The following is an 8,139-nucleotide window of genomic DNA, read 5'->3' on the forward strand; positions in this document are numbered from 1 at the left end:
AGCCATATATATACAGCACTTGTTTATTCCTTTTCTGTTGTTTATCACCCAATGTTCTCATCATTCTTATCTTTGGGTTCCATTATCTTGTGGTGGTAAAGACTCTCAGGTGCTGCTTATATCATTAGTCCTTAGTTCAGCCAAAGTTTAGTCCTCAGTCCAGCCAAAATCTTCTGGCCTTGTCCTTCAACTTGTTACCCGCAGCCCCGCCTCTTGTACTGTTCTTTTCCATTACTTGGTACACATTTCTAAAACATCTGATACTCAGTATTTCCCATATCTCCCCCTCTTTGTTTAAAAGCAGCTTGAATCATCCGTGACATTCCCCAACGCATACATTGAACTATACATGGACGACACAAACAAATTATACAAATACAGATACCAATTAACAAAAGGGTGTGCAACAACGATGTTATCCAAACAGGCCATCCAAATCCCGACAACCAATCCCAAATAGGGTTGGTCTCCTTTGTCAGCTTATGAATATTTTGTTCCAATTTTGCAAGTAATTCATGAACAGAGTGAGAATGATCTGACAAATTAAAACAACACATACCCTCAAAATCTTCACATCTGTGTCCATGTGCTAATAACAAAAAATCAATTGCAGCACGATTTTGTAAAACTGCATGGTGAATGCTATCTACATCGGTTAATAACGCATTTAATATTTCAGAAGTTAAATTAAACTGTTTAATACTCCAACATGCTAATTTCTCTAAATTAAAAGCATTTTCCATAGTAGCAACACCAGGGGCAAGAAACGCTGCAAATACCTTTGAAGGAGTGTCCCAAAAAGTCACCGTATCCTTACAATCTGGGGTAAAATCTTCCAGTGCCCTTTTTGTACGATTTGATTGTTGGCTAAGTATTCTACGACTAGGGGCATAAAGTGTAAGCCTGCCCAAATAACATGGTCTGCCTATAGGGTAACTAGGAACACCTTGCCAGGCATGATTCCCGCAAATAAGGAAGGTACCCGGCGGTAGGGCCTTTGCAGACCCATTATTCCAAATTCCTTTAGGGGGTAGTTGAATACCTATATTAGCCCCACCAGCGTGACAATAATTGCCTGCCACAAACGAAGCCACAGGAGTGAGATTTTGCATATTATGATACATTGACATATCCATCTTCCATCCATACTTGTAATATAATACAGGAAATTGCCCTCCAAACTCAATGCAACCCATCGAATAATTATTAGTATTATTAATCGTAGCTGGTAGGGACCCCAATAAGGTTAACTCTTGTGGGGGATTGTACAAAGATCGGTTTAATGAGTTTATAATAGTTCCCTGTAGAAGTTCCCAAGCCACTCCTGGGCATAATGCTCCTGGTGCTCCATTATACATTTTATAACAAGTAGCATTAATGTTAGTATAATTATAATTATTTGATTGTAAAATAGTGTTATTATTTACATAACCTCGGAACCTTTCCAGATTTATACTAGGGTAACCAATAAGGCATGTGCTAAAGGGGTCTGTCGGTGTTGCCATTGACAAACAAAATGACGACTGCCCCGTCTGATTTGCCCATGTTACCCACACATTCTGGCATGGATCAATTTGAGTAGGGAGAGAAGAGGCCAGCCAAAGCAGCCATAGGGCTATCAACAGGAACAGCAGTTTCATCTTTTCCCAGGATCTCTATCCAGGGCCGCACCCACTTCGCAGGTATCCACCGAGGACCTACATCAAGGGAGACACAAGCATAACCCCGTCCCCAGGTTAGCAATTGTGCTGGCCCCTTCCATTGTTGAGAGGCATAGTCAAACCATTTCACCTTAGGTTTCTTCTGCTCATGTTTTATCCCAGTACTTCCTAGATGTCTTTGCATTGGAACATGATTGTTATCAGCACTACTAGGTTGCAACCAATTAAGGACATATACCGCTTTAGCTAATTGCCCAGCTGGTGTCTGAACTACTGCATCCTGTCCAGTTTGTGCCTGCTTATCCAACATTCCTTTCAAAGTACTATGAGATCGTTCAATAATGGCCTGGCCTGTCGAATTGCCTGGCACTCCTGTTTTGTGTTTTATCCCCCACATTTGCAAAAAGGTTGCAGTGCGCCTGGCCACATATCCAGCTCCATTGTCTGTCTTTATCGATCGGGGCACCCCTAATGCAGCAAAACATGCCTGCCAATGTTTTATCACTTCCTTACTGCCCGTGGACACGTGGGGTGTAGCCCAGATAACTCCAGAGAAGGTGTCTACTGACACATGGATGTATTTCTGCTTTCCGAATTGGTTATATTGGGTGACATCTGACTGCCATAATGTTAAAGCCTGTAGGCCTCGGGGATTAACCCCGGCGGGAAAGGTGGGTGTCAACCTATTACATTCTGAGCAAGAGGCTACAATACTTCGGGTTTGGGATATAGGTAGAGAGAATTGTCGCGCTAGGGCTTTCGCTGATTGATGGAAAAATCCATGAGACAGGCGAGCTTGCTCAAACCGATTGGGTACTACCACGGATCCCACCAGTGCATCCGCCTGATCGTTGCCCGTGCTTAAGTATCCAGGCAGGCCAGTATGGCTCCTTATATGGCCTACAAAGTATGGATACCTTCTTCCATTGAGTCGATGCCAGAGGCCCAAGAGTATCTGTTGCAATGCTGGATTATGAACCTTTCCCAGCATAGCTCTCTCCAACCTGTTTACTAACCCCGCGGCATGTTTAGAATCGCTCATCACGTTGAGCGATTCTTGGTTCCAGTGATCAAATGCCAAAAGTATAGCTAGGAGTTCTAATATCTGTACCGACCCCTCACTAATAACCTTCTTATGGGCCCAAGTATGTCCATTCCACCAGACTACCCCTGCTCTCCCTGTTCGCCCCGCTGCATCGGTAAATACTGTTATTCCTGTCACTGGATTCTCCTGTCTCATAAGGTGTTTTTCCAACTGCAACGGGGAAGAAAACAGGCGGTGAGGAGGGTAATGACAACTCAATTGTCCCTGATAATTTGCTAGGGCAACAGCAAACACAGTGTTATACAGCAACAGATGTGTAATCATCATTTTTGAAAATGGCACCAAGATCTGATGCGGATCAATTCCTGTCATTACAGTTACTCTTTTCCGAGCTTGCACTATTAGCATGGCTATTGCCTCAATTCTGGAAGTTACCGTACGCACATTTTTACACGGTGGAAATATCCATTCTAAACCGAAGAGGGGGTCTTTATCCCTTGTATCCCATTGAAATAATAGCGCGTCCAATACTGCATCTAGGCTAAAGACCGCTACCACGAGGGGTAAGTTTTCCCGATATCTCCCGGAATAACCATCCCCCACCTTCTGCCCTATTCGTTGTAATGCTTGCTTCTGTAATACCGACAGTTGTCGTTTATCTCCCGGGGCTCTCCCCCCTTCTAATAAAGGAAGAAGAGGAAGTATATCCTGATTTGTGATGCCACAAAGGGGGCGAAGCCATTGCAGTTCACCTAGCAGTTTCTGTGCATCATACAGTGTGCGAACATGAGGAGAGATTTTCAATTGTTGGGGGCGTATGGTGCAGTCAGTGACCCGAAGTCCCAAATACAAAAAAGGGGCTTTAGTCTGAACCTTTTCTGGCGCCACAAACAGACCAGCTTCTGCTAACGTAAAGGTGATCTGCATTATAACCATGGGTTCAAAAGCTACGGGTGCCGCAAATAAAAGATCAACCATGTAATGATATATTTTCCATTGGGGATACTTCATTCGGATTGGGCGTATTGCCCATGCAATGAAGAGCTGGCAGATGGTAGGGGAATTTTTCATTCCTTGGGGCAAAACCTTCCATTGATACCGTACGGAAGGTGCTTCACGATTTACCATCGGAATAGAGAAAGCAAAGCGTTCTCTGTCTCGCAGGTGTAATGGAATAGTAAAATAACAATCCTTCAAGTCAATGATTAGTAATGGCCACCCCGAGGGGAGCATGGACGGGGCAGGTAAACCGGGCTGTAGAGCACCCATATCGACCATAATAGCATTAATGGCACGCAAATCTTGGAGCAAGCGCCATTTTCCTGATTTCTTTAGGATAGTGAATACAGGTGTATTCCATGGACTAACCGAGGGTTCTAGATGGTCAAGACGTACTTGCTCCTCTACTAGTTTTGTTAATGCGGCAAGTTTTTCTGTTGGCAGCGGCCACTGAGCAACCCAAATTGGCTCATCGGATTTCCATTCCAATGCCAGGGTTGGCTGCTCCTCAGCGGCCGCTAGTAGAAAGGGGGGGAGCTAACCACCCCCCCCCATTGACTCAAACAATCCCTCCCCAACAACCAAATAGTTGTATCGACAATGTAAGGGCGGACTGACCCCCTTAACGTATTATCAATTACATCAGTAATGTCAATAAAAAATTCACTCAGCATGGGCTCACGCTGTCCGCCAATGCCCTGAAGAGGTGTGGTTACCGGTCGAAGTGGCCATGTCGCCGGCCAACCTTGCAGGGGCAACACCATCACATCTGCCCCAGTATCGACAAGGACCTGATGCTCAAAAGAAGCACCATCTGGGCCTTGAAATTGAACCAATCTAGTGGGACGATCCCGTCCCACTGACAAAACAAATGCCGTTGTGAGTGGTGTGGGGTCTACCTGACTGGACGACCCGAAGCCCCCAGTTCCTCTTATCTGGGATGACTTTACAGGAACAATCGCACAAAAGGGTATTAATTGTGCAATTTTAGTTCCGGCCATTATTGTAATAGGCGGGCATATAGCTCGTACCATAATCCCTATGTTCCCTCTATAATTAGCATCAATTAGCCCTGGAAGCACAAAAAGCCCCCTAAGGGAAGAAGATGATCTGCCAATCAACAACGCACTTAGCCCATGCCCCAGCGGTCCAGAGGCCACGGAAGGGACAAGTTTTACCTCATCATTCTCTAATGTAAAGTCGGTGGCGGTGGCCAAATCAACTCCGGCACTGCCGGCGGTTGCCCCGCGGAGGCCATCCAAGCAGCCGGAGTATTGTTTGTCCTCATGCCCTGCCGGTTGGCGCGCCACGAGGCGTTTTCCGACCCCGACAAAGGGGTCCCATCCTTTTTAAACCGGGAGTGACACTCAGTAGCTTTATGACCGAATTTTTCACATCGATTATACGTCCCGGGAAACGGGGAGGGAAGTGCATTGTTTTGTGGCTGACCTCTTTTCTTTGGGCAATCCCGTTTTAAATGACCCATCTTCCCACACTGATAACACGCCCCCTCCCTTCCCTTTCGCAAATTCGGCTTGGAGGTATTCAAGGCTACCGCCAAGGCGCGTGCATGAATCTTTGCCTTATCCTCCTCCTCCACCAAGGGGGCACGAGTGCAGGCTTCAATCATTTCGACTAGGGAGGCCGATTTTGGTAAAGTCACCAAAATCTTCTTACACGTGGGATTAGCATTTTGAAGAGCTAAATCTAATCCTAGCGCCGATCGGGCTTCTGGTGTTAAATTAGGGGCCCTATCTAATGCCGTCCTTAGAAGGTCCAAGAAGAGGGCAAAGGATTTGCCCATACCCTGCGTGATTTTTAAATATGGGGGTGAAGGTGTGCCCAAATCAGGGAGCTCCTTAAATGCCTCCAATGCTAGAAGTTGAGACTGTGGTAATATTTGGGGTACCAATCGCGCCTGTAGCTGAGGATCTCCAAATCGCTCCTGTCCCAACAACATGTCTATTGATGCTACCTGGAGAGGGTCATCCCGGGGTCTATCTAAATTAAGCACTGCCGCGTGCTCAGACTTCTTTCTCCATGACTCCTTCCATAATAATCTTTGCGTGGGTGTTAACAACATATCTGCAAATTTCTGGGCGTCAAAGGGACACATCGCCTGCCCTGAGAATATTTGTTCTAATAATGCTTATACATAAGGATTTTTTAGCCCATATGCCATAATAGCCTTTTGGGCTTCCCTCATTAGTTTCCAATCTAACAGTACCCATGTTCTAGCCCCGGTCTGTGATACTGAAAATGGGAACGTAGCTGGCATAGCATCCAAGAATTCCCCTTCAATTATAGCATCCTTTATCAATCCATGCCAGCGCTTAATTGGGTCAGGAGGTCCCGCTCCTTCCCCCCCATCCCGCAAAATCACCCCCGTCCCCCGTTCTTCTCGCCCTCGTCCAATTGAAGAACACGTAGGTGGCGGAGGTTTCACTTTTGGTCGAACCGGTTGCGTAGCGGGGGCATAAATTTTGCAATATTCTTCCTCTGCTGTCGGTCGCAACTCTCCCTCGGGAGTGAGGTGCTCCGTACAACCATAATACCCACACAACCTACAAATATGGGGCAAACGTGAGGGGTCTCGTTACGCCGTGCTCTTGAAGCTGTTGTAGCAGATGCGATCGTGACAATCCTTGCGGTCTGTTTTCCTTTCTATCCAGCTCATCCATCATCTGTTGAGCTGCAATACCTTCCTTATATAACCACCGAATTATCTGGTCCTGCGTCAAGTTATCAAACTCTCCAGTTTTAGGCAAGTCAATAATCCGAACGTGTCGGGGAGGGGCTGGTGGCACAACCGCGGGCGGCAATCCTGACTCCCCTTGTAACGGGTTCTTTGGATTGCCCGATGACGATTCTCCCGACACCGGCTGATCCACGGCCATCGGTTCGCCCCGATCTGAGTCATCATCATCCAAGGGCAACGATACCTCACTGGGGTCCAACGGCGCCAAAGGAATCATAGGCGTTGTTTTACCAAAAAAGTCTTTCGCTCCTACTGTGAAGGCCCCTTTCGCTGATGATTCTAATGCCTCGCGTAATGCAATATGCGCCCCTGCCTGAGCCGCTGCGGTGGTAACGGCTCGATGAACAGTCCGCCAGATAGGGCTCAAGGCAGTAGCTTCTTTATTTCCGACCCCCACAGAGTCCCACAGGTCTTCCCCCAATGTTTTCCACACCGAGGAGTCAAACACATTCTTTGCATTAACCAGGAAACCCCGTCGCTTTCCCCACCGAAGCAATTTTTGCAGAGCTTCTGGGGAAAATTTTTCTCCCTGGTTATTAAGCAGATTGCTTAAGACCTTAAACACGGCCTGCTCATCTGCCGATGCTGCCGCTCCCATTATGAGAGATATTCCCCCCCGCTCACCTTTCAGTGGGAGCTCCCCCCGCCTCAGTTGGGCGTCCCGGTTCCTCACCCGAACGGAGGACACCGGCAGCGGCGGTCCCTGCTATTTCTTCCTCAGTCCGTGGTACCAAATTCACAGAATTCTATCACGTCGGGGTCACCATTTGTTGCTGCTAGCAGGCTGGCTTTCAGGACAACTGAAACAGTTGCTGGTAAAAAGCACTTTATTTCCCTTCCCACAGTCATATATATACAGCACTTGTTTATTCTTTTTCTGTTGTTTATCACCCAATGTTCTCATCATTCTTATCTTTGGGTTCCATTATCTTGTGGTGGTAAAGACTCTCAGGTGCTGCTTATATCATTAGTCCTTAGTTCAGCCAAAGTTTAGTCCTCAGTCCAGCCAAAATCTTCTGGCCTTGTCCTTTATCTCTAGTTACCCGCAGCCCCGCCTCTTGTACTGTTCTTTTCCATTACTTGGTACACATTTCTAAAACATCTGATACTCAGTATTTCCCACATCAGATGATAAAAATGAACATGTGTCGGTCCACACTGCTTTGGATCATTACCAAGCAGAACCCGTCATCAGCATGGATGCACGTCCCTGGAATGGTGGTTGAAAGATGAAGGGACATATGAATTTTTAGTGCATCTGGCACGTAAATATCTTGTGATGAAAAATATCTTGTGATGCTGTTTACAGCAGCGCTATGAGAACGCCTCTTTTCACTTTCAGGTCACATTGTAAGAAGAAGGAGGCAGCATTATCTCCTGCAAATGTAAACAACCTTGTTTGTCTGAATGATTGGCTGACCAAGAAGTAGGGCTGAGTGAACTAGTAGGCTCTAAAATTTTACATTGTTTTATTTTTGAATGCATGTTTTATTTTTGAATTTTTTACATAGTTCTACATTTGTAAGTTCAACTTTCATGACAGAGATTGCACTCCAGTACTTGTATGAGGGGAATTGAAAAATACAATTTTTTTGTTTTTTTACAGTGCAAATATTTGTAATAAAAAATAAATATAAAATGAGCATTGTACACTTTGTATTCTGTGTTGTAACTGA

This window comes from Dermochelys coriacea, chromosome 8 (genome assembly GCF_009764565.3).
Source record: "Dermochelys coriacea isolate rDerCor1 chromosome 8, rDerCor1.pri.v4, whole genome shotgun sequence".
NCBI lineage: Eukaryota > Metazoa > Chordata > Testudines > Dermochelyidae > Dermochelys > Dermochelys coriacea.